Source organism: Tursiops truncatus, chromosome 1, assembly GCF_011762595.2.
Source record: "Tursiops truncatus isolate mTurTru1 chromosome 1, mTurTru1.mat.Y, whole genome shotgun sequence".
Classification (NCBI taxonomy): domain Eukaryota; kingdom Metazoa; phylum Chordata; class Mammalia; order Artiodactyla; family Delphinidae; genus Tursiops; species Tursiops truncatus.
In genome coordinates, this window is record NC_047034.1 from 101,643,369 (window position 1) to 101,669,054 (window position 25,686).

General features: G+C 47.0%; 1 protein-coding gene across 2 annotated transcripts in view; it reads left to right on the forward strand.

The window, feature by feature from the left end:
• BCAR3 (BCAR3 adaptor protein, NSP family member) overlaps positions 1 to 25,686 on the forward strand; it is a 206,287-nt gene that overhangs the window by 2,891 nt on the left and 177,710 nt on the right. The gene's annotated exons all lie outside the window — the stretch shown is intronic.

The following is a 25,686-nucleotide window of genomic DNA, read 5'->3' on the forward strand; positions in this document are numbered from 1 at the left end:
CTTCACGATCTGGCCCCTGTTGACCTCAAGCCTATCTCTTATCCTCTACTGACCCACAACCTTGATTCTAGTAGTTCCAAACCACAGGTAGCTCCCAGACCTGGTCCTCTCTCTCTCCCCTCTGGAATGCAGTTTCCAATACACACACAAACACCCCTCCACTTGTCAGTTTTCCCATCCACTGGGCTTTCAGAGCCCCCTGGGTTTGCCCCTGTCATAGCACTTCCCGCACCACGTTGCAATTGCTTGCGAGTACTCCACTTTCCCATCCCAAGACAGTGAGCCCCTCAAGACAGAGACTATGCTTTTTCTACGCATTCTCAGCATCCACTATCTTCCTGGAAGACACTCAGTCAATATCTGTAGAATCAGATGGAGGCTAGGGGAACAACTGGCAAACCAAGTGCATTCAGAGAAGAGTAATAAAGATGGTGAGGGCAGTGGAAATAAGGTTGAATGACAATTGAAGAAGCTGAAACGGTTTAGCTCGGAAAAGAGAGCACCAGGAGAGGCATCACAGCTCACCTTCGTGTCAAGGGCTGCCATGGAGCCGTGGGATATGATTTACTCTAGGCTCTCCAGAGGGCAGGGTTAGACTCTGGTGGGAGGGAGGCCAACATGGTGCGATGTAAGAAGCAGCGATGGAGACCACTAGGGTGTGCTGTGTCTGGGTACATTTGGCAGAAGAAGGATGCCTTGCAGACAAGGGATGGCTTCCTGGTGACCTAAAGAGCCTCCCGGCCCTGAAGGGCCCCAGCACTGTCTCAGGACTGTGGTTAGAAGGATACTTGTGTTGGGTGAGGCATTCACCCCAATAATATTGAAGGTCCTGCCGAGCATGGATTCTGTGATCTGCAAGCTCTAAAAGTTCGAAAAGTCTGTGATTCTCTCATCTAGGCCAGAACACCACACAATTTACAAAACTGAACAGACATTCTAATTCCTGACTTCTCTTCTTTACCTATTCCAAATCCACCCATGATGCGTGGTCCACTTAGTTGTTCCACTGGCAAAGGAAATGGGTATATCGAGAAGTTATATAATCTGCCCTAGTGTTTGCAGGATACCAAGAGGCAGAATCTTAATAGGAAACAGAATTCCCAAGTCTGAGTCATTAAAGCAAATAGCTTTTCCAGGTCCCTGATGACTCCATGAGCCAAGTTGGCCTAAGAAGTTTCATGTTTCTTACCATTTTGCCTTCATCCCATACCTGAAGTTTAAGAATACAGTCACGGCAGAGTGGCTGTGGGGATGGGCTCTGGAACTAGACTGCCTGTGCAACCTCAGACAAATCACTTCCTCTTTCTGCGAATAACTCAGTTTCCTCATTTATAAGGTGGATATAATAATAGAACTAGCCTTATAGAGTTGTAAGGATAAAATGAGAATACAGAACATGGGTATATTAAGTACTTAATAAACATTACCTAGTGTTATTAGTACTGGTTGAGGACAGGACTTGGGAATAAAGACAATTGATTTCTCTTTCCAGTGCTAAAGGCATAGGGCAGTGGTCTTCAGCTCTTCTCTGCACAGCCTCAGAAGTTCCTCAGAGGGCTTCCCTGGTGGCGCAGTGGTTGAGAGTCCGCCTGCCGATGCAGGGGACGCGGGTTCGTGCCCCGGTCCAGGAGGATCCCACATGCCATGGAGCGGCTGGGCCCGTGAGCCATGGCTGCTGAGCCTGTGCGTCTGGAGCCTGTGCTCCGCAGCGGGAGAGGCCACAGCAGTGAGAGGCCCGTGTACCACAAAAAAAAAAAAAAAAAAAAAAGAAGTTCCTCAGAGCTGCTGAGAGCCTGGGCAGGGTGAAAGGGACCAGAGATGACAACCACTGGCAAAGAAGAACCAAATGGGGGTGGGGGGTGGTGAGCACACAGCTGGAGCTCATCTGCTGCTGTCTGCAGTGCTAAGACAATTTTTTAATTCTCTAGAAAAATGAGGGTGTGTTGGGATTTGCACACACAGCTCCATGTCCTTCCTCCCTCCCCAATAATTCCCTGCTTATGGGTAGTCTTCCCACAAAAGGGAGTTTGGATGAATTGTTGATAACCTTTGAATCATTAGTTTCTTTTTCTCCGAAGAAAGGTAATTCATACCTTCTGATGTGTTCCCAGGGATGTTGCCAGTTTACATGCCAACCTATGTATAAAATACCTCCCCACCTGATGCCTGCCTGAGGGACACAGTCAGAAAGGGGTAACATAGTGGCAACGAATATGTCTTAGACTCTGAGCTCCCTCCTGGTGAAGTCACTGAAACTCCAAGCCCACTGAAGGCACAGCCCAGCTTTCACCTGACAGAGTCCCAGGGGCCTCATACAGTTTTTAGTGACCATTCAAGTTTTCCCGAGGCTGAGGTCAGAGCCACACTCTACTCTGTAGGTGACCTGCAGCAACCATCACCACCTCTGCTGGTCCTGATGCTGCACCTCCTTTCTGGTACCCACCTGGGATGGGGCAGGCTCTCCCTGTCATAGCTCTTCTGTTAGATGCCTCAAAGGGCTCTCTTGCGATTCCAACTTAGAATCTTCTTTGCCAAAGACTTGGGATCGATTTCCAGTGGAGTCTGGGCTAAGGGTCAGTTAAGACACCTCCCAGTATCTTGCTCAAAAGTCTTCTTTCTTTCTCATAAGCCTGGACAGTGCAATCCTTCACTGTCCCAGGATAAAGTTCAATCTCCACCAGGGCCCTCCCCAGGGAAGAGATGAGGGGCACGCTGCCTCTGTTCTCTTTTTTGATGTCAGAGTTTATCTGGCATCCTGCAGTTCAGCTACATTCCCAACACACTCAACAAATAACTCTCCTGGTGGCCCTTGAGGTGGACAGAGCTCCTGAAGGGAACCTGCCAACTGGGCTCCCTCTGGGACCCCCAATCTACGGATATGAATGTGCTTCAGGCTTTCTGCACCAGGGGAATTTTCCAAACCTGATAAGAGTATTGTCAGGAAAGAATAAGAAATAATTTTCCTTTTCATAGATTCACAAAGCAGAAAAAACTCTTAATATTGATTTGGCCCATTCTGGCTCCAAGCAGGGTTAGACTCAAACAATAAGTGTTTAAACTTAGAAAGAAAGAGAGAAAAACACCTCCTAGAGACTGAAATGCTAAAATGCCCCCTTATAGGTTGGAGGTTATTTCTCCCCTAATGGCCACACCAGTTCCTTTGTGGTACCACTTGAGCCCTTTGCCTATTGTTCTGTCCTTAAGGGAAATCAGAAGGAAGATGGTAGCCTGCCTTGGCTATCTCCCATCCCACAGAGGAATTCTCTCTGCCTGAGCTCTTATCCACCCATCACGCACGCACGCACGCACGCACGCGCTCTCTCTCTCTCTGTCTCTCTCTCTGTCTCTCTCTCTCGTTCACTCACTCACACTCACACATCCCTACATACATTTCTAGCTCTAAACTGTAATCACCTGTGTCTGACTTGGTTCTTGGATGTGAAGGCGGGGCCTGGGTATGCAATACCATAAACGTATTTTCCCCAAGAGATGCTTATGCAGCAATCCAGACATTCTCATTGCTCTGCCTTTTAATTAGTTCAGGGAGTTGCAGCCTCACAGTGTGGGTGTGCTTGCCAGCTGTGCTTTTAGGGAAGGTATCTGGTCTGCGCTCGTTCTGTTTCCTCCCTCGGTGTTAGGAAATTACAGAGCCGGCTTTCTTTGCTTGTCTTGGAAGTGTGTGCACTGACCTTACCCCACAGAGCCCCAGACACTCCAGGGCTTTTCTGAGCCAGTGCTTAAAGGCCCCTGGGGATGAGTGTGGTGACACTCAGATCTCAGGTCTTGCAGCCCTCTGTCCTTGAACAGGGAGAGAGAGGATGGCCTTTGGGCTAAAAGGGATTGTTTTCATCTGTAACTGCTCGGTACCCTTGGGCAACCTACTGCACACTGGTGCCCCTGGGAGCCCAGAGGAGGGATTTTATGGCTCAAGGGAAACCTGCTTGTCTCCCATGCAGGGCCCCGTTCCGGAGGCTGCCAGATATCTTATCCCCATGAAAGGAGAGGCCTCAGAGAGCCCTTCTGGCCTTCCTTCCTCTGAGCTGCCCTATCTACCTCCCCATAGGGGTTCTGGGATGGCTGTAGCTGAAATCAAATCTCTCATTGCTGCTGACTTTTTAGAGTAAACTTTTCTCCTCTACACAGTCTCCCCTTACTTTGTTTATGCATCCTCCCTCTGGGTGACCAGATCACACTTCAGCTCTATTTTAACTTCTCCACGTTCCAAGCTTTGGCACATCCCCCTCTTTACCCTGGCTTCTCCCCTAGATGTCTTCCAGCTCAGTCTGTGTGGCCAGGGCCTCTCTGATTTGCTGATTTGCTCCTATGCACTGTGTAGGTTTCTACACCGCGCTTTTCAGCTGAAACCCACCAGGGTGAAATTTTCTTTCTTCACTTACGTCATGCTTTGGCATGGAATTCCTCTCTTAGTTTCCTTCTGTCTGCACATCTGCTTTTTGGTGGCTATTCCCATCCCTCCTACCTCTCTCACCTTTTGGGCAGGGGCTCCCTCCTTGGCACTTGGCTTCTCCAGAGGCCCTCCTCTCTGCCAATAGGGTCATTAATCACTGCCCTGGCGTTGACTCTTATGCTATAGCCTTGCAGGTAGCCACCTGCTCACCACCTAGTCCCACCTGTCATGTTGATTGTCACTGAGTGTGACCTCAGCCAATCCTGAAGGGTGCCAGCCCCATGACATCCCTGTCTCTAGATTAAGGCAGCGCACAAATGAAGGGGCTCGGAGCTCCTTGATGAATGGTGTTTTCCACACCTAGAAATATGTACTTTTGTAACCTCTAATTTCAGAAGAGCTGCCTACTTGAAATGTTGTATTTGATATGATATTTATTTTTTCAAAATAGCAGAGTAAATCAAACTTTATACGAATTTTTTTTCATTTAATTTTACAAAGGAGTAATACATTTACGTGGTTCAAACCTCAAAAAGTATAAACTCTTATACAGCAAAAAATCTTTCTCCTATCCTCATTTTCCTTCTGCCCGGTTTCCACCCTGTGTGGGTAGGCACTGTGTGGCTTTTCCTTAGTTCTTGGTAGCTCTTGGTAGTCTTGTACTAGATTCAAAATCAGTTGAGTGCCCCAAAAACAGTGATGTACCAGCTAGTTAGATAGAAAAGGAGGCCTCTCACTCTGTCACACATGCACCCTTTAGGATTGAGGTACCTGGTCCTCACCCACCCCCGTGGCTATAAATTCTGTCCTAAGGTCTTTCTCTGTCTCTACAACATAGCCTTTGTTGTACTAGGAATTTTTATCTCAGCCATCTTTGTCTACGTGTCTTTGTTTCCATGTCTTGAAGCTCAAAGCAGATTCCATTACTTGGGAGCTTAGTGAATTGGCCCCAGTTAATCAGATAAGCACTAGAAAAATTCCCTGGAAACCTCCAACAGATAGACTTAGAAAGATCCAGCACAATCCGTTTATCACAGTAAGATTACAGCTGATACCCTCAAAGTGGAGGAGACCCTGTGGTCCTCTAAACAACTTGAAGAGGGCTCTAAGGAGGAGAAAGGGGTCAGGAGTGAAGTGTGGGCAGGCAGCTGTGCTCAGCCTCAGGCTGGGTGCGCCCTGAAGCCAGGACTTTCTTTGGACAGAGGTTGGTGGCCCAGGCAGCAGGAGTGACCAGCATTCCTATAGTCAGAAAGAAAATTTGTCTGGGCAGATGAATCTTCGGAGAGTTCTGACTGCCCACCTCCTGGGCACTCTCACCTCTGAGTCTGGTTGGAAAGGCCTCTGGCAGCCTGGTCATTATCAGCACCATCTCTGAAACTGCCCAGGGCAGCCACCCTTCTGTACACACACACACACACACACACACACTTAGCGCCGCCTCATACATTTGTTCCAAGTCTTCACTTCTCTGAAGTGCTTTCAGTTCACTGACTCAAGTGGCTCTGGATGGGTCTGGAGGGGTCACCACGGCTGTTTGATGGCCCAGCTGTGAAGCTAGAACCTCCCCTTGAGTAAACCTTCTTTGTGTTTGACCTGCTGCCCCACACATATCTGTGAACTGACACCACATTTAAAGATGCTCACTGGTTGATCACAGAGATGGCCCCAGGTACCACAAGATTCAGAATCACAAGAATGGGGAAGTTTGCTGTGGTCCCAGTGGGAAGTATTAACCTTCAGTCATAAACATGTGGAAACTGGCATTCTTATATGGTGTCTATGATTTATGTAGTGATGTCATATTAAATATTTAGTTAACAAGAAAATGTCACTCCTAAGCCACACCCAGTGTCCCATGGGATATTGCACTTTGCACCAGGGACAAATGAAGGGAAAGCAATTATTCACCTTGGGTAAACTACCTGGTCTTTAATTAGGAGCTGGGATGAAACACCTGAAACCGCTTTCCCTAGGAATATCCCCCAGGACGTCTGTTCTAGCTCATGCCTGACTGGAAGATCCTCCAGCCTCTGAGCAGGGACAGCCATCCTGGGAGCTGCTTGGCTTATGTGTGAGTTCCTGCTTGGACGGGAGATCTACACATGTGCCACAGCTGGGAGGACACTTGCCCCAGAGGACTGGTAGACGGGACGGAGGGTTTGAGTCACAGAGGATGAGATTGCAGAGTAAGGACCGGGTCTGTGGATCAGGGAGATCAGTGAGAGCTGCTGAGTGGGAGGTGCCTGTGGGACTCCTGAGTAAAGGGCCAGCGACATCCTTATTTGGGGACCATTATCACATGAAATAAGGAGAAGAGATGGGGCCCTGGAAGTGTGGGTGGGCTGAGAAGGGGAGAGGCTAAGGATGGATGTCCACAGGTAAGAGCCCAGGATGCCTCTGGACAGAGCACAGATAGGGCAGTAGTCGTGCATTACCTCTTAGGGGAAAGGCGTAACTGCTGTGGATGGGGTGTTCTGGGTGGAGGGCAGGGGCTGTGGTAGGTCACATCTGCTGCGGCAAGCAGTGGACAAGTGTCTGTCTGAAGGATGGGCATCAGCCTTCGTGGCCTAGTTGGTGTTCTCAGCCCTGCCCTCAGACTGCCAGAGGTGGGTGGTGAACAAGAGGAAATGAATGTGGACTTTCACTGGCACTTTCCAGATCCACACATGAGCCATGGGTCAGTGATCAGGGGGATGTGGGGTTTGTGGTCCAAGGTACACTGCCCTTGCTGGGCAGAGTCAGGGTGGGTGATAGAAGTGGGTGGAGCCTGCGGTGTGCCTGAGCCCGGAGCCTGCTCCTGCCAGATGAGTGAGTGCATCTCTTCCCAGCTCCTCATTCAGCGATGTCATAGTCACAGCTTGAAATCGGCCATGGTGGGAGCACTTACACGATGGAGATCTGCAAATGCTACATATCAAGGCTTTCTTTTCCAGAGAGCCCATTGTTAAACATTTACCAGCACATCACTCAGGGGTGGAGTAAAGGGTACAGGTCGGCAAATGAAAAGGGATGAGTCTAAAATGAGGGACCTTGACTGCTGAGGAGTTTGGACTTTATTCTGAGAGCTGATGAGAGTCATTGAGGAGCCATATAATTCAGTACATTGCTCGAGAGGGTAGTATTTGAAGTCTGTTTACCTAGGTTCAAATGCTTGCTCTACCACTTAATAGCTGTGTGACCTTGGGCAGATTACTTAACCTCTCTGAGCCTTATTTTCCTCATCTGTGAAATGGGAGAAATAATGCCTGCTTCATAGTTTATCGCGATATGTAGACAAGTTTTACACGTAGAGCACTTAGAGCCTGGCATGCAGCAAGCATTCAGTAAATGTTAGCTATTATAGAAGTGTTTGGACCATTCAATGACATGATCATATTTGTCTTTTGGAATGAACACTGCAGCGAGGAGAATAGATTGAAGAGGAAAAGACAAAAGGCAGGAAGAGCAGGCAAGAGCAAGGGATGGTGAGAGCCTCAACTAGGCTGGAGAGAAGGGAGTAGATCTGAGGGATCTTGAGGTGGGGTGGAGAGGGGTGGGAATGTGATGCAGGGGGAAGGAGAGAGGAAGGGAAGGTCACAACCAATGAGCAGTAGTGAGCAGCGAAGGCTTTGAGAGAGAGGTGGGTCTTGAAGGGATATCTCTGCGGAGAAGAGGGAGGAGGACCTTATGGGTAGAAGAAGCCGTGTGAGAAGAGAGCAAGGGTTTTCCAGAGAGTGCTGCGGTTAATAGGTTTTCAGTCAACATGTGTCATGTGAGTATTTAAATGTTTGATTGATGCAGCTGGAATCAAAAATGAAGAAAAACCAGTAGGCTTGGAAAATCAAAAATCCCTCAGAAGATTCCTACATCACTCCCAGCTCCACATGCTGCTTCCCCAGCACATAAGAAACCAGCTGGTGACAGGTCCAGGCACCACCCCTCACCTGGCCGGGCAGGCAACCTTCCAGCCCAGAGCTGCTCCTGCCCCTCCTGGGTCTGATGGGGGTGGGGACCCTGCAATGGCCCTGATCCGTGTTGCTGAGGAAATTAGCTGAGTGCTGGAGGGTTAAAATCTCCCTCTCTTTCATGAAGGGAAATCCGTCGTGTAAGTGCTCCATCGTGTAAGTGCTCCCATCATGGCCGATTTCACCCTTGTCACACTTGAAACACTGCTGCCAGCGTCTGGCTAACTGTGTCACAGGCTGCGGTTGCATCAGCCCACAGTCTGAAGTTGGCTGGGGAATAGTGACAAGCTGGTGTTATATCCAATTCTGCATAGGAGTGTAGGGGAGAGGGGTAACAGGGTGCTGGCAGTCACACCTTCACCCGCCTCCGCCAACCATCCCCCACTCAGCCTGGAGAAGGGTGGGCAGTGGCAGAGAGCAGGACTTCTCTCTCATTCGATTCCCCCACAGCCTCTCCTCAGCCACCACCCACTGTCTCTCCTCCCAAACGAGACGGAAAAACAAAGACGTGGCAATGATGTCAAGGGGGTGAACAGAGAGCAGAGAACCAAACTGGACCCGATTAAGTGACTTGGAGAACTCAAGTTATTTGGAGAGAGAACATAAACACGTATAAGAAATGTCAAAAGATAGGCAGACATCACTCCTAGCTTTGGTCAGAATATTTCTCAGATAGTCTCCTCCTGGGGTCCCATGAGTCTGCCATGCTTTGCAAACGATATACACCAGGATGCTCAAAGCAGGGTGTTGGTTACCTGTTGCAGTAACCTCTGGGAATCCAGCAGGGTGGCATAGCTTTAGACCATCCCAGGACTAGCTCCCAATTAGGGGCTTTTCTCAGACAAATTACTTGGCTGTGTTGGACCCACTTGGTCCATTTGGACTCCTTCCCCAAGATGGCAGCCAGTTCATCTTCTGCGGGCCAGGCCTGCCCAGCAGCTCTCAGCCAGTGCTTGTTCTTTTCTAGCCACTGGTGGGGCTCCCTGGAAACCCTCCTTCTCTCCTCTGGCCCCGCCCCCTGACAGGTCAGGTCAACTCCAAGGGGATGACCTGGTGCAGTGGGAACTGGAGGCCCAGCTCATCCTCCTGTTTCTCTACATCCTAGCAGGCAACGCTGCCAGGCTTCCCTTCAGAACAGAGACCCTCGTTCTCCTGGCTGCCAGGAGTGTTACCTGCTGATGGGGGGCAGCTGAGTCCCTCCCCAGGAATTGCCCTCACTCAAAAGGAGCTACTTTGCCCAGGGTTATGTCCTCATGGCAGGAACAACTGTATCCAACGAGTGGACGATGCAGAGGTGCACAGTCTTGGCCCTCTGAGGGCCAACTCAGCCTCAGAGCTCCCTCAGGGATGGGTTGAGGTCTCTGTGCTGACGGCCGCAGCTCATCCTTAGGTGTGAGCCTTCTTCTCTCCCTCCCTGACACTATAGTCCCCAAGCGCGCTCCCCAGTAAACCACTAGCATGTAAATCTCTGTCCCAGAGTCTCTTCCCCCAGGGAAGCCAGCCCATGAGACTTAGAGATACTGGACAGGAGGACTTTGGCGCTGAGGTCCAGTCAAGGGCGGTCTGCAGGGAGGCTGGGTGGTGGGAGAAGCAGTGTGGGGAGACCCTCTGTCAAGGAGGTTGGGAGGTTGGTGAAGGAATGACCCAGGGAAGAAGGAGTTAACTCTGAAGGATGCCCACCTTGCCCTCTGCAGCCCGCGGGGGATTGTCAGGCCCTTTTGAAGGAAAAGGAAAGGAAGAGAAGTACAGAGGAGTCCTGATGCTCTCTAGAGAGGTTCGGCTATTTGTCATACAACTGGCTGAACACACACTGCAGAATCCATCTTACTCCTGGTTGCCTGGGCAAATTTACCTCACAAGGGCATTACTTCCCTCCATCTGAAGTCAGCTGGGAAATTATGCAGTTAGTCTTACCATGAGCTAACTCAACATGCGAGTGAGATGCACATGCAAACGATAAGAGGAAAAGATAAGAGGGAAGAGAAACTGGGGGGCTGCTGTATGGCCTGCTCCTCCTTGGGAGAAGAGGGGGGTAGAAGGGAGGTCATCAGCCAGGCCTCGCCCCACTCAGCCTGGCCTCAGGCCCCAGTCCCTGTGATGCGTGCTCCTTTTGGAAGATCACGGGATTTCCTCGGTCTGAACACAAATCCCCTGACTGTGACAGGAAACAGGAGTGAGGGTTTTCCTCTTTGCACCTCAGCAAGGGACCCAGAGGCCAGACACACTCATCTGCCCGCCAGATCCAGAACAGACCCCGATCACAATGGCTTCCAGACCCGGAGGCTGAGCTGGAACCACAGCCGCTCACAGCACACCCCTCAGGTCCCCCCATCCCAAACCTAAAGAGCTCAGAACAGCTCAGCACCTCCTGCTTGCATTCCAGAAAACTCTTGAAGCTTAGGGTGTAACTTTTATGAGGCCAGGGACCCCATATTGGAGGCTAACTTCTACACCGTGCCTGACACAGCAGCCATGGGAATGCAAGGGAACTGTCGTGAAAGCCATAGGATTTTCTGAGGGCTGTTTGTGCCAAAAAGCATCCCAATCCTTTCCGGAGGCTGTACCTGGGCATTCCCCAGGGGGTGCTTAATGGAGGGGGGACAGTGGGCACAGACACACATCCGTCCAAAGGATATATTACCTCGTAGGAGCTAACCGAGGCCCCTTCAGTTTCTGCTAGTGGTTTTGTTTAAAAATAATTTTTTTAATGTATTTTATAACAGTTTCAGATGAAGTTGGAAAATAAGCACAGGATACGAACTTGCTTCATCAGCTTTTTTATCCAACCCCAAGATCCTCCAGGGAGAAGGAAAAGTCAGATACAAAGTTTACAAGAACTTGTGCAACATAAAGTGGGTGACGGGCTCTCCAGGCTGGCCTCTGGGCTAGTTTCTAGCATGCAGGGAAGGAGGGCTCTGTACTACTGTGAGGTAATAGAGTTGATTATTAGACCAGTGGCTGGTGTTGCAGAAATAGGGTGGAGGGGAGGGGGCTAAGAGTGAGCACCGCAAGAAGAGCCCTTGGATGACTCTGGACCAGACACTGTTTTCTAGAATAGGGGTAACTCATGCTACCAAGGCTACTAACACACAGGGGAAGAAACCCAATTCTGGAACACTACCTGCAATTAAAAGGCAGCTTACTTGGGATCTTTAAGGTGATGCATAGCTCTAAAATTCTGACCATCAGTTCTATGAATTTTGTCTGTGCAGCCGACAGTTCTTCACCAGCCACTCAAACTGTCAGAGGCTCTAGATAGGAGAGCCAGGCAGCCCACAGCACAGGGGACATATTCTCCGCTCTCTTGTTTGTCCAGAGCAGGTGAACTTCAGCTGCAGGCTGGTTCCTGCCTGTGGGATTTCCCGCTCTGTTTGGTCTGAGCCCAGAGTCAGCGTGACTCCAGATAACCCTGATATGGAATAATAAACAGAAAATTAAAATGACACAAAAGCCCCTATCATCAGATGTCATCTTAGGTCGTTTTTGTGGGTTTTTTTGGGGGGGGGTCTTAGGTAGTTTTAAATGATGAGATGTTTCCTCCTTTCTGAGCGTGTGCATGTGCGTATGTATACCCCCCGACACACACACACTTTCACCCTGTATCTCTTTATACATTTATAAATTTCTGCTGCTTCATCCACATAACGGTGATTAAAAAGTCTGGCTCAATTTCACCTCTGAGATGTGCTGTGTGGGTCAAATGATATCATGCAAGCCCTCCGGAAGGATGAAGTGTTCTAGAAATGGCAGGTATCCCCACCGACAACCATAGTTTCACTCTTTGTCACGTGATTGCTCTGCATCTTGCCCTTCATGTTCAGAGAACAAAGGGGTCCAAAGCTTTAGGGTTAGGCTCTCAATGATCCCTGTGTTGACAAGACCAAAGCTGAAGGAATACAGCAGGACGCGAGCGTGTTTTTCCTGGAAGGCCAGCTGAGCCGTTCTCCAAATGTATGCACGTACGGGGCAGGAGTCCATGCAGCCTTCAAACCTTGAGCCAAGACTCAGCATTAACAAAACCAGAAGTTTCATTTTTTTGACAGTGGGAGGGCTGCAATCACCCTTTAAGTGGCCATTCAGTTTGAAGTTCAATAAGCACTTTGAGAAAAACTTTGCCCCATTTTTTTTTTTTTTTTTTTTGGTACGTGGGCCTCCCACTGTTGTGGCCTCTCCGTTGCGGAGCACAGGCTCCAGATGCGCAGGCTCAGCGGCCATGGCTCACGGGCCCAGCCGCTCCGCGGCATGTGGGATCTTCCCGGACCAGGGCACGAACCCGCGTCCCCTGCATCGGCAGGCGGACTCTCAACCACTGTGCCACCAGGGAAGCCTGAGAAACACTTTGAATGAGGGGTGAAAAGTCCTTGGCTTTAAATGGCATTTGATGAGCAGTGCCCATGTCACAGTTTGGGCACCACGTTCTCCCCTGAGTGGAGCACCTTAGTCATAGAGCCAATGCCTGATCCATGTGTGTAGGACAGGGGAGTGTGTGTGTGTGTGTGTGTGTGTGTGTGTGTTGGGAGAGAGGGGCAAATCTGGGGGAGAATTTTTTACTCCCTCTTCTCTGCAAGATTTCCTGTGATTTAAGTCGCAGTAAGTGACTTAAGTCTACATGCGTAAGAGCCCAATGCCAGCTCAGTGGCGACCATGGCAACTGGTAGGTGTTCCGGTCTTCCAATAGCAGGAAGTAAGACCTGTGGGCTCTCAGGCCATCACCGGTTTGGGTTGCTTACCAAAGCTCTAAGTGGAAGCATTGCCCCCTGCCAGTTCTGGAATAGTCCTGGGTATGTGTGTGGTGGGAGGTATGTGTGTATTGAAAGCAGAGGAAATTCTGCAGGAGGGTGGCCAAGAAGACAGACTAAACAGAGAGATGTATCACCACTACCGAGAAACAGGCTTCCGTGAGCCAGTGAGACATTTATCCAACAACATGAGACCGCCTCCGTTCCCTTTAGACGCCACCACTGAAGATGTAGCCACGTCTTTGTCCCTCACCTTCACGAGGCGGGGTGTAACACACGTGGGTTTAATGCAAGAAATACAGTTTGGAAACAGAAGATCTGGATTTAAATCCCAGCTCTGTCACTCACCTGGTGTGGACCAGGGCCTCTCTGAGGTTATTTCTTCACGTGGAGGTGGCGGTAAGACCCACTCCAAAGGCTCTTAAAGTTGAACCTACCACTGCTGGTGAATGTGACATGTTCTGTAAGTTTACAGCACCGTAGAAATAAATAACGTTACTATTAACGTTATTGAAGAGATTAACTTAGCACGGCGCACCATGTGATTCATCATGGGTCCCCTGGGAGATATCAGCTACAGAGGGGACGCTCACAGTGCCAGACATTGCCACAGCTAGAACTGGTACACCGTTCTTTTCCTAAACAAACAACAAATGAGCAAAATCTTGCCAGAGTCAAAAGACAACCGTTCCTTCTGCTTTGTTGGCTTCTTGAAAGGCAGCCTACCGCTGGCTAGTCCCTTCTGTGTGGGGAACAGCAGAGGAAGCCCCTTTGCTGGTTGTATGAATTGTGGTTCTGTGCGTAGCCCACACCCTGCCTTCGCTGGGCTCACAGCAGTTCTCAGCCTTTTCCCTCAAGGTGCAAGACAGATGATGCTCGCAAGCGTGACATTCACCGTGTGCTTCCCACAGAGCTCAGACTGCCTCTCTCCAGCCCCTTCTCCTGTGTCAGAACGAGTTTCCTCACTGTGAGATGGGAAGATCATAACCCCCTTACTAAGCAACAATATTGTGCGTATAATCACGCATCCACTCTTATTTCAAATCTTTGATGCGTCCTGTTATTGATAGTAAGTGACTTGTCACAACTGATTGACACCTGATGGTATACATGGAAGTCAAGACTGAGAACGAATGTCTTCATCTGCAAGTGAGGTCAGGAATTGGCTCATGCATCTTAGTATTTCCAATGCCCAGCACGTGGTAGGAGCTCAGTGCCAACTTGAATTGGAAGGAGAACCCTCCCAGCTCCTCACAGATGAGCTGTGGGGCAATTCCAAGCCCAGAGGTGCTGGCTGGTTAGTCAGAGCCCTTTCTGGAGCACTGCAGTCACGTGACAGGATGAGACAGGGGCTCTACGAGGGATTTCACTGCTAGAACGAGGAGCCAGCTCCCTTCACATTCTGTGGTAGTGACAGCTTTAAGTGGGAGACTTAGTGCCTACCTTCTTTCACGTCTGCCTTTGAAGGTGGCCTCTTGCCAGCAAGAGGTGCCTGAGGTTTGGGCTTGGTGGGGATTGGACGAACTAAGCTTGCAGGTGCTACTGCGGAGAGAATACAAGAGAACAGCCAAAGTAGATCTTTAGGTGCAAGGCAAAGAGGTGCATTCTGAGCGCTGTTCCTGAAGACATTCAAAGGCGCATGCTTTTATGTGGACCCTTGGGTGGACCTACAGCTCCAGGGGATCTGTGGGTACCAGGACAAATGCTGGCGTGGATTTTCCCTTCCAGATATGGAAGGCCCTGCCAGGGCGGCAGCCTGAGCTACACACCCTCATGTAGGAGCAGTCTGGAGGCTGGCAGCCCACAAGAGTGGGTTGAGATCACCAATGTGTGGAGAACCTTCTGGATAATTTGTCACACGTGTGCTAATGGCTCTGGGGGCCAAGAACAAATTGGTCACCCAGCATATTTTTGAGATTAGAATGTATGAGTGAGTTGTTCTGTGAATTATTTGTTATTTTCTCCCCACGGCTCAGGAGAAAACTAGATCTGACGGGCTTGGCCTGTGAGGCAAAGCAGGGCTTGTGAGGTAAAGCCTCGTGGTTGGTTCAGCCTTAGGGATGGGCAAAATGGCCTCACGGTCTGAAAACCTCCCTGGTGGTACCAGGCCAGCTTGAAAGTTGACCACGTCAGACATAGGAGGAGGTTTCATTCCAGCTCTTGAAAGAAGGGGATTGTAAGTGGCAAATAGGAAAAGAGAGGAACTAGAGGAACCAAACACATTGGGCATCAGGGAGAGGTGTGCGTTGACAGTCGGCTATCACCCACTACACGGGAGGACTCAGCTGTAGCCTAGGGGTGGGTTTTGTGGTCAGGCCAGACCCAGGTGTCAGTCCTGGCCCTGCCACTTAGTCCCTGTGGAACCTGAGTGAATCATTAGCCCCTCTGATCATCAGTTTCTTCACTGTGAGATGGAAAATCATGACTTCCTCACTGAGCTGTGGTCAGGATATAGTCAAGTCCGTATGTGAGCTGCTTGCCACTGTGCCCGGCACAGAGCAAGTACAGGGCTTGGTGTTGTTCCTGCGGTTGCAGTGTGACTGTTACCATTACCAGTGCTGCATAACAAACAGCACAAATTTAGTAGCCAAAAAATAACCATTTTGTTATGCTCGTGGATTCTATGGGTCAGGGATTCAGAAAGGACAGAGGCTCATCTCTGTGCCATGATATCTGGGACATCAACTGGGAAGTTCAGAATCTGAGATATCTCAGTGGTTGGAGGCTAGTGTCTTCCGAAGGCTCATTCACTCACATGTCTGGTGCCTGGCCTGGGTGAGACTTGAAGATGAGGGCTGCTGACAGAGGGCCTGCACTTGGCCTCTCCAGGTGGCTTCCCTACAGCATGGCATCTCAGGGTAGTTGAACTTCAAACATGGTGCCCGGCTTCTTCCACAGTGAGCATCCCAAGAGAACCAGGCAGAAGCTGAATTGCCTTTTCTGACCTGCACTCAGAAGTGGGCTGCTTCTATTGGTTACAAGAAAGTCTTTGAGGCTGGCTGCCTATAGTCAAAGGGAGGGGATTTCTGGATGGAAGGAGTGTTAAAGAATGTGTAGCCAGGGCTTCCCTGGTGGCAGAGTGGTTGAGAGTCCGCCTGCCGATGCAGGGGACGCAGGTTCGTGCCCCGGTCCGGGAAGATCCCACATGCCGCGGAGCGGCTGGGCCCGTGAGCCGTGGCCGCTGAGCCTGCGCATCCGGAGCCTGTGCTCCGCAACAGGAGAGACCACAAACAGTGAGAAGCCCGCGTACCGCCAAAAAAAAAAAGAATGTGTAGCCATGATTTAGAAACACCAAAGTGAATGTAGAAAAGAATAACGCTTTATGCTTACAGTTTAAAAAGCCGTTCACTTAAAAAAATTTTTAATTTATATTATTGAAGTATAGTTGATTTATAATGTGTTAATTTCTGCTGTACAGCAAAGTGATTCAGTTATATGTACTATACATTTTTTTCCGTATTCCTTTCCATTATGCTTTATCACAGGGTATTGAATATAATTCCCTGTGCAATACAGTAGGACCTTGTTGTTTATCCATTCTATACATAATAGTTTACATCTGCTAATCCCCAAACCCCAGTCCATCCCTCTCCCACCCCTCCTCCCCCTTGGCAACCACGAATTTGTTCTCTATGTCTGTGAGTCTGTTTCTCTTTCATAGGAAAGTTCATTTGTGCCATATTTTTTTTTGTATTTTTCTATTTTATTTATTTCATTAGTCATCCATTTTATACATATTAGTGTATATATGTCAATCCCAATCTCCCAATTCATCCCACCACCACTACCACCCCTGCCACTTTCCCCCTGTGGTGTCCATACATTTATTCTCTACATCTGTGTCTCTATTTCTGCCTTGCAAACTGGTTCATCTGTACCATTTTTCTAGATTCCACATATATGCATTAATATACGATATTTGTTTTTCTCTTTCTGACTTACCGCACTCTGTATGACAGTCTCTAGGTCTATCCACGTCTCTACATGTGACCCAATTTCGTTCCTTTTTATGGCTGAGTAATATTCCATTGTATATATGTACCACTTCTTCTTTACCCATTCATCTGTCCATGGGCATTTAGGTTGCTTCCATGACCTGGCTATTGTAAATAGTGCTGCAGTGAACACTGGGGTGCATGTGTCTTTTTGAATTATGGTTTTCTCTGGGTATATGCCCAGTAGTGGGATTGCTGGGCCATATGGTAACTCTATTTTTAGTTTCTTAAGGAACTTCCATACTGTTCTCCATAGTGGCTATATCAATTTACATTCCCACCAACAGTGCAAGAGGGTTCCCTTTTCTCCACACCTTCTCAAGCATTTGTTGTTTGTAGATTTTCTGATGATGCCCATTCTAACTGGTGTGAGGTGATACCTCATTGTAGTTTTGATTTGCATTTCTCTAATAATTAGTGATGTTGAGCAGCTTTTCATGTGCCTCTTGGCCATCTGTATGTCTTCTTTGGAGAAATGTCTATTTAGGTCTTCTGTCCACTTTTTGATTGGGTTGTTTGTTTTTTTAATATTGAGCTTCATGAGCTGTTTATATATTTTGGAGATTAATCCATTGTCTGTTGATTCATTTGCAAATATTTTCTCCCATTCTGAGGGTTGTCTTTTCATCTTGTTTATAGTTTCCTTTGCTGTGCAAAAGCTTTTAAGCTTCATTAGGTCCCATTTGTTTGTTTTTATTTCCATTACTCTAGGAGGTGGGTCAAAAAAGATCTTGCTGTGATTTATGTCTTCTTCCTATGTTGTCCTCTAAGAATTTTATAGTGTTCAGTCTTACATTTAGGTCTTTAATCCATTTTGAGTTTATTTTTGTGTATGGTGTTAGGGAGTGTTCTAATTTCATTCTTTTACATGTAGCTGTCCAGGTTTCCCAGCACCATTTATTGAAGGGCTGTCTTTCTTCCACTGTATATCCTTACCTCCTTTGTCATAGATTAGTTGACCATAGGTACGTGGGTTTATCTCTGGGCTTTCTATCCTGTTCCATTGATCTATATTTCTGTTTTTGTGCCAGTACCATATTGTCTTGATTACTGTAGTTTTGTAGTATAGTCTGAAGTCAGGGAGTCTGATTCCTCCAGCTCCGTTTTTTCCCCTCAAGATTGCTTTGGCTATTCGGGATCTTTTGTGTCTCCACACAAATTTTAAGATTTTTTTGTCCTACTTCTGTAAAACATGCCATTGGTAATTTGATAGAGATTGCATTGAATCTGTAGATCGCGTTGGGTAGTATAGTCATTTTCACAATATTGATTTGTCCAATCAAAGAACATGGTATATCTCTCCATCTGTTTATGTCATCTTTGATTTCTTTCATCAGTGTCTTATAGTTTTCTGAGTACAGGTCTTTTACCTCCTTAGGTAGGTTTATTCCTAGGTATTTTATTCTTTTCACCATTTATTTCATGCAATGGTGAATGGGGTTGTTTCCTTAATTTCTCTTTCTGATCTTTCATTCTTAGTGTATAGGAATGCAAGAGATTTCTGTGCATTAATTTTGTATCCTGCAGCTTTACCAAATTCACTGATCTCTAGTAGTTTTCTGGTGGCATCTTTAGGATTATCTATGTATAGTATCATGTCATCTGCAAACAGTGACAGTTTTACTTCTTCTTTTCCAATTTGGCTTCCTTTTATTTCTTTTTCTTCACCGATTGCTGTGGCTAGGACTTCCGAAACTATGTTGAATAATAATGTGTGCTATATTTTACATTCCACATATAAGTGATATCACATGGTATTTGTCTTTCTCTTTCTGACTTACTTCACTTAATATGATAATCTCTAGGCCCATCCATGTTGCTGCAAATGCAATTATTTCATTCTTTTTATGGAAAAAGCCCAATCACTTAATCCTCACAGTACCTTTGAGAGGTGGGCAGGCAAGTAGTATGACCCCATTTGGCATTGTGGAAACAGGCTCAGAAAGGCCAGTAACTTCATTCCGCTGACCTGAAGTGTTTATACAAGATGCCCTCTCTGGTCCCTTTCAGCTCTGAATTACGGTAGCTTTCTGTTCCTTGCAGAAAGAGGCAGTCCTGAAAAGTTGGCTTTAGTGAAGGAAGCAGTTTGACCAGACCTCTATTTACTGTTTCAGCAATTTCTGTGAGTTCCTGGGGCAAACTGAATTGCTTCCACTTAGTCCACACCTGGATTCTGAAGGCAGCTAATTTTAGATTTCTTGGTTCAATGCCAAGTATCAAAGCAGCATTGAAAGAATCATCTTTGCTCAATTGGAGTACAAATTCCTTCAAAAGAGATCAATTCTGGTGTCTCATCTTAAGATAAGAAAATCCCCATTTATCACATAACTTAAAGCTGAAACATTTCAGCCAAAGCAGGAAAAGTGAAAAATCAAGATCATCTTTAAGCAAATGACTCACTGAGCAAGTAAATATATCAAGAATGAAGATTTTGATGAATATAAAATTATTAAATTTATATGGATGCAATTCACTTTACTCAATACTTGTGGTCCTGATTGGAGAGTGAAAATTAAACATTTTTACCTTAAGTCCATTTTAATTGACTCAAGAGTGATACAAGAATGAGGAATTTCCTAGTAAAAGACTCCTGTGAAATTTGCTTCCTAATTTCAATTTTATAAATTTGGGTTTCTAGAAACTGGATTTTCTTAAAAAGTGCTCAACCTATACCACATAGTTTCCTAGTCACTGTTAAAACTCTGATTTTAGGGACTTCCCTGGTGGCGCAGTGGTTAAGAATCCGCCTGCCAATGCAGGAGACACGGGTTCGATCCCTGGTCCAGGAAGATCCCACATGCTGCAGAGCAACTGAGCCCGTGTGCCACAGCTACTGAGCCCGTGCTCTAGAACCCGTGAGCCACAACTACTGAAGCCCACGTGCCTAGAGCCCGTGCTCCACAACAAGAGAAGCCACCACAATGAGAAGCCCGCGCACTGCAAGGAAGAGTAGCCCCCGCTCGCCGCAACTAGAGAAAGCCCGAGATCAGCAACAAAGACCCAACGCAGCCAAAAATAAAATAAAATAAAAAAATAAATTTTTTTTAAAAATTCTGATTTTAGAAATTTTGGATCTTTTCTCTGTTGAAACGTCCACGTTGAAAATGACATTAACCGAGTTTGTTTCCTTTTACTTTATTCAAGATTTGTATTTTTAAAAAAAAAGTACTAGGGGAAGGGTGATAAAAAGGCGAACCACGAAGGAACATTGACCAAAACTTCGATCCAAGCATGTTCTTTTCTGATGGCTTTGGAAGCCTAGTGAGAGATTAGTACAAATCTACCAGCACCATCCCCACTACTTCTTTGCTGAAGGACCCAGTAACATGTTTTTGAGATGTACACAATGCCCTGTGGCTAATGCAGATCACCTTGCAATTTGAAACTTAATGATAAGTTAAACTTTTTAAGAAGAATATAAGCTGGCAGGCACAGTGGTAAGGCTACATAAGCGTCTGGTCAAGTGTTCATTCAGCACCTTCGTTGTGTTCAGTATTGTGCTAGGCGTCATGGGGAACAAAAGACGCATAAGGCACTATTTCTACACCTGTACATCCCAATCTAGCTGGAGGGCTGAGACACACGCACAGGCTACAGTGAACAAGCCAGCTTCCTATACAACATTATAACAGGCAAGAACATAGTTCCAGGTATGTGATGCTATTGAAGAATAAATAGGTCAGTCTATCAAGTGCTATTAATTATGTTGTATAGACCATAAGGATGAAAGGAGAATTGGTGAAGGCAGAAATAACTCTATAGCCCTGTGTTTATGAAGCTTTTAAAACACTTTCCTGGGGGCTTTCCTGGTGGTGCAGTGACTGAGCATCCGCCTGCAGATGCAGGGGACACGGGTTCGTGCCCTGGTCCGGGAAAATCCCACATGTCGCGGAATGGCTGGGCCCGTGAGCCATGGCCGCTGAGCCTGCGCGTCCGGAGCCTGTGCTCTGCAACGGGAGAGGCCCGTGTACCGCAAAAACAAACAAACAAAAAAAAAACATTTTCCTATTCATTATTTTACATATTTATGACAACGTTGGACAAACTCTGAGCCAGGATCATAACTCTTATTTTATGAGCAGAGGAAACTGAGTTCCCGGAAGGACTTTTATCTCAGGGATCTCATGGACATGAACCCAGAGACTCTGACTCCAAATCAGATTCTCTTTTCCCTGCATGACACTGACCTGACATGTGGATGCACCGCGTGGCATACGGGATCCCAGTTCCTCGACCAGGGATAGAACCCGTGCCCCCTACAGTGGAAGCGTGGAATCTTAACCACTGTACCACCATGAAAGTCCAGTGACAGCCTTTTAAAAGAAGGGTTTTCTCCAGAGGGGACTTGAACTGGGCCTTGAAGGAGAGGCAAGGGATGGGCAATCTGAGAAGACTGGGCATTCGAAGAACCCAAGAAGCTACACCAGAGCAAAAGGACAGACAGGCAGCATGGAGGAGGCAGTAGAAAATGAGCCTGGCTGTCGTGGCTGGTTCTTATGGGGGAATAAAGTGCAGGGAGCTTGGGCAGGGAGAGGTGGGCTGATCTCAGGAGGCCTCGATCTCTGGGCTGAAAATGGTATGGAGCCACTGGAACCCAGAAGTGATATGAAGTATTTTTAACAATCTTCAACTGGACCCAGTCATTCTGGGAATTCATGGATACAAAGAAATAACCTTAAATATGGAAAAGCAATTTGCAGAAAGATGCTCATCACAGCTTTATTGGCACCAACATGCCAGTAGTGGTTAGGTTAGGCTATGATTGGGTTTTTTTATTCCCATATTTCCAAAATTTTCTACATTTGGGGATAGCGATGTGCTTCCAGGTACATGAACATTTATGAAGGAGCATCCTATGAGGCCATTATAACTGGTCCCCAGGGAGATATGTTCCTGACATAATTTATGATGAGTTTATTATCAGCATTCCCTTGGGGTTGATTGGCCCATGTCTTTATCTTTTCCGCATCCTGTAGAACTGTTCTGATGCAGCACATAGTCAAGACACATGCATGCATGCACACACACACACACACACACACACACACACACCCCACTTTAGAGCACAGCACACTCACAAGCTAATATCTAGTGGGTTATTTAGCCATTAAAATAACTCCATGTGTGTTTTTCTTTGGAAAACAAACCTTCTACTTACTATGAGTCAAAAGACTGCCAACAGGAAATTAGGATTATTAATGGCTGAGAGATCACCAGAGGTAAGCCAAACAGACTGGAAAAAGCCAGGCGATCGGAGGAAAGCACAGGAGAACACACCAGCGCACTGGCGAGGGCAAAAGACAGTGCTTATTCTCCATTCTGGCTGAGTTAGGGCTATGGCAACTCTAATGGGGAAAGCCATTATTTTTATTTATTTATCTTTTTTTATTAATTTTTATTGGAGTATAGTTGATTTACAATGTTGTGTTAGTTTTCGCTGTACAGCAAAGTAAATCAGTTATACATATATCCACTCTTTTTTTTTCCCATATAGGTCATTAAAGAGTATTGAGTAGAGTTCCCTGTGCTATGCAGTAGGTTCTTATTAGTTATCTATTTTATATATAGTAGTGTGTATATGTCAATCCCAGTCTCCCAATTTATCCCTTACCCCCCATTCCCTCTTGGTAACCGTAAGTTTGTTTTCTACATCTGTGACTCTATTTCTGTTTTGCAAATAAGTTCATTTGTACCACTTTTTTTAGATTCCACGTATAAGCAATATCATATGATATTTGTCTTTCTCTGTTTGACTTACTCAGTATGACAATTATTATTTTAAAAATAATGAATGCAGTAGGCTGGATAACGGCCCCCAAAGATCTCTGGAACCCATTAATGCTGCCTTATAGGAAAAAGTGTCTTTGTAGATGTGATTAAGTTAAGGACCACGAGATAGGGACATTATCCTGGATTATCTAGAAGGGCCCTAAATGCAATCACAAGTGTCCATATGAGAGGCAGGGAGATATTTGACACAGACAGAAGAGGAGAAGGTAATGTGACCACAGGGGCAGTGATCGGAGTGATGCAGCCCCAAGACAATGCCGACAGTCACCAGAACCTGAGAGAGGCAAGGAACAGATTCTTCCTTAGAGACTCCAGAGGAAGCACGGCCCTGCCAACACCCTGATTTCGGACCAGTGAAACTCATTTCAGACCTCTGGCCTCCAGAACACAAGAGAATACATTTGTGTCGTTTTACGCCCCCAAGTCTGCGGCAATTTATTACAGCAGCCACAGGAAACTAATGCAATGAAAAACTATAACACCGGAAAGGTAGACTCCTCTGGAAGAAAGGTGGGATACGGAAGGAAGGGCAGATGTGGTCAGGCATGAAGTGCTGAAGAAGAGCTGGGATGCTGAGAATTATGCAAGGATGAGCTGGACTTGGTCTAATTCGCTGTGAAGAGTGAAGGAAGGCAATGGTGCCCAGGAGCTGGCTCCTACTGGCTCCCAAGAGTCACTGTGCACGTCTTCCCCCAGTCCACATTCAGAACCATCGTGTTGGTACAGCTTGAAATCAGCCATGGTGAGAGTATTTACACCCTGGAAATTGGCAAACACTACTAAACAGGGCTTTCTGCCAGCGAACCAGTTGTTAAACATTTGCCACAGAGTAAAAGGAGGAGAAAAAAACAGAAGATGGATTCTTTTTAGAACTAGAAGACCAGCATTGTCATTTGCTCATCTCACTCCTTGCATAAACATATGTGCCACCAAAAGAAAGGGGAACATTGGAAAAGTGATCTAATTTTATAGCTTTGAATTCAGTGTGAGATTTGGATTTCCTCCTTGCATTTACTTTATTTATATGTATATTATATTCTACTTTAGGTCATATGGTGGGTCAGGAACAGGGGATACAATAATGCTTTAAGACGTAGTCTCGGGGACTTCCCTGGTGGTCCAGTGGTAAAGAATCCGCCTTCTAATGCAGGGGACGCAGGTTTGATCCCTGGTCGGGGAACTAAGATCCCACATGCTGCAGGGCACCTAAGCCCTCGCGCCACAACTACTGAGTTCGTGTGCCACAACTAGAGAGAAACCTGAGCACCGCAACAAAGATCCCGTATGCCACAACTCAGACCTGATGCAGCCAAGAAAATAAATAAAGAAAAATAAATAAATATTTAAAAAAAAAAGATGTAGTCTCAGCTTTGTGGGGAAGACAGAATTATAGTAGAATTGGGAAAGTGCTTATAAAAATACAGCATGTCAGGAAGATAATGTGTGGGAAAAGTAGGGGTGGGATGAGGACTTCCCAGATGAGGTGACCTTTGCTCAGTCTGAAGGAAGAGTAAACATTTGCTAGACATGGAAAATCATGGGGGAAGAGGACAGTTTAAATGGCAAGACTTGCAGAGACCCAATGGGGAGAGAAGAAAGTGAAGAGTGGTGTATGGATGGGAGGTTGACAAGGATGGTGATCAAAGGAAATACTTTCCTCTACAGAAGAGTTAAAAGTTAAATTCACAAGGTTATTGAGTGTGGCCAACTCAAGTCCAACCTGGACTGGCATTAATAATCAAGGTATCTGATTCAAGGAATGGAGTCAGGCACAGCACCGGGGACTTAGGAGGAACCAGTCCTTTGTGATGGATGGATGAAAGAGATCAAGGAGATCAAGCTGGGTGGAGAAAAGGACACGGCAATTAGAATGCAACCCTCTGTGAGAGGAGAGGAGAGGAGGTGGGAGCTGGCCAGTGGGGGCAGTGGTGGAGCTGGGAACTGGAGTGGAATTCAGAAGACAGTGCAGAAGTCCAGATAAGCAGGCTAGCCTCAGACAGTGTGAGTTCAGCTGGTTCTGTGCTCCATGAAGATGAACGATGACTGTCTACTGCTTAGTCCCAACACCTAGCTCAGTACCTAACACCGAGTGGTTATTCAATAAATATGGGCTGGAGAAATAAATGAATGAGGGTTCTATTTATTTGTTGTTCTCCTAGGGTTCTGTTTATTCCAGAGACCCTGGACACAGGGAAGCAGGCATCTCCATTTTCTTAAGGTGAGGACCTTCCAATGAACCAGCAGGCTTGGCTCTCGGTCAGAATCAGAGGCACTCTGGTTCTGTTATCCTGCTGGCGGGTGGGTGAGACTGGAGCAGGCAGGGATCTCCAGGACCTTAGTGGGCAAAGGTCTAGAGCTATGGATCAGGGTGGCATGTGCAGGAAACACAGGCAGTTAGATATGGCCAGAGCATGGTGTGTGTCTGGTGGGGGCGGGTAGTAGTGGGAGATGGAACCCGAGTGTCATGTTAAAGGATCCAGATTTTATCCTGAAAGCAATGGGGAGCTACTGGAAGGTTTTAAACGTAGGAACAACAAAGTCAATTTCACATTTGGGAAAGACCACTCTGACAGCCGTGCAAATGAGATCGAAAGGCAAGAGACAGGGAAACTCATTAGGAGGCTGTTTCAATAGTGCAAGCGAGATCCTAATCTAACGTAGTGGTGCCTGGGACACAGGAGGAGACAAAATCAAGAGCTATTTAGGAGGGTCAGTCAGCGACTTGGGGTTAAAGACAGCAAGTCCTGTAGATGTGATGATGCGATGCTGTTACTCAAGACACGGATCCTGGTGGAAAGCAGGGGGTGGTC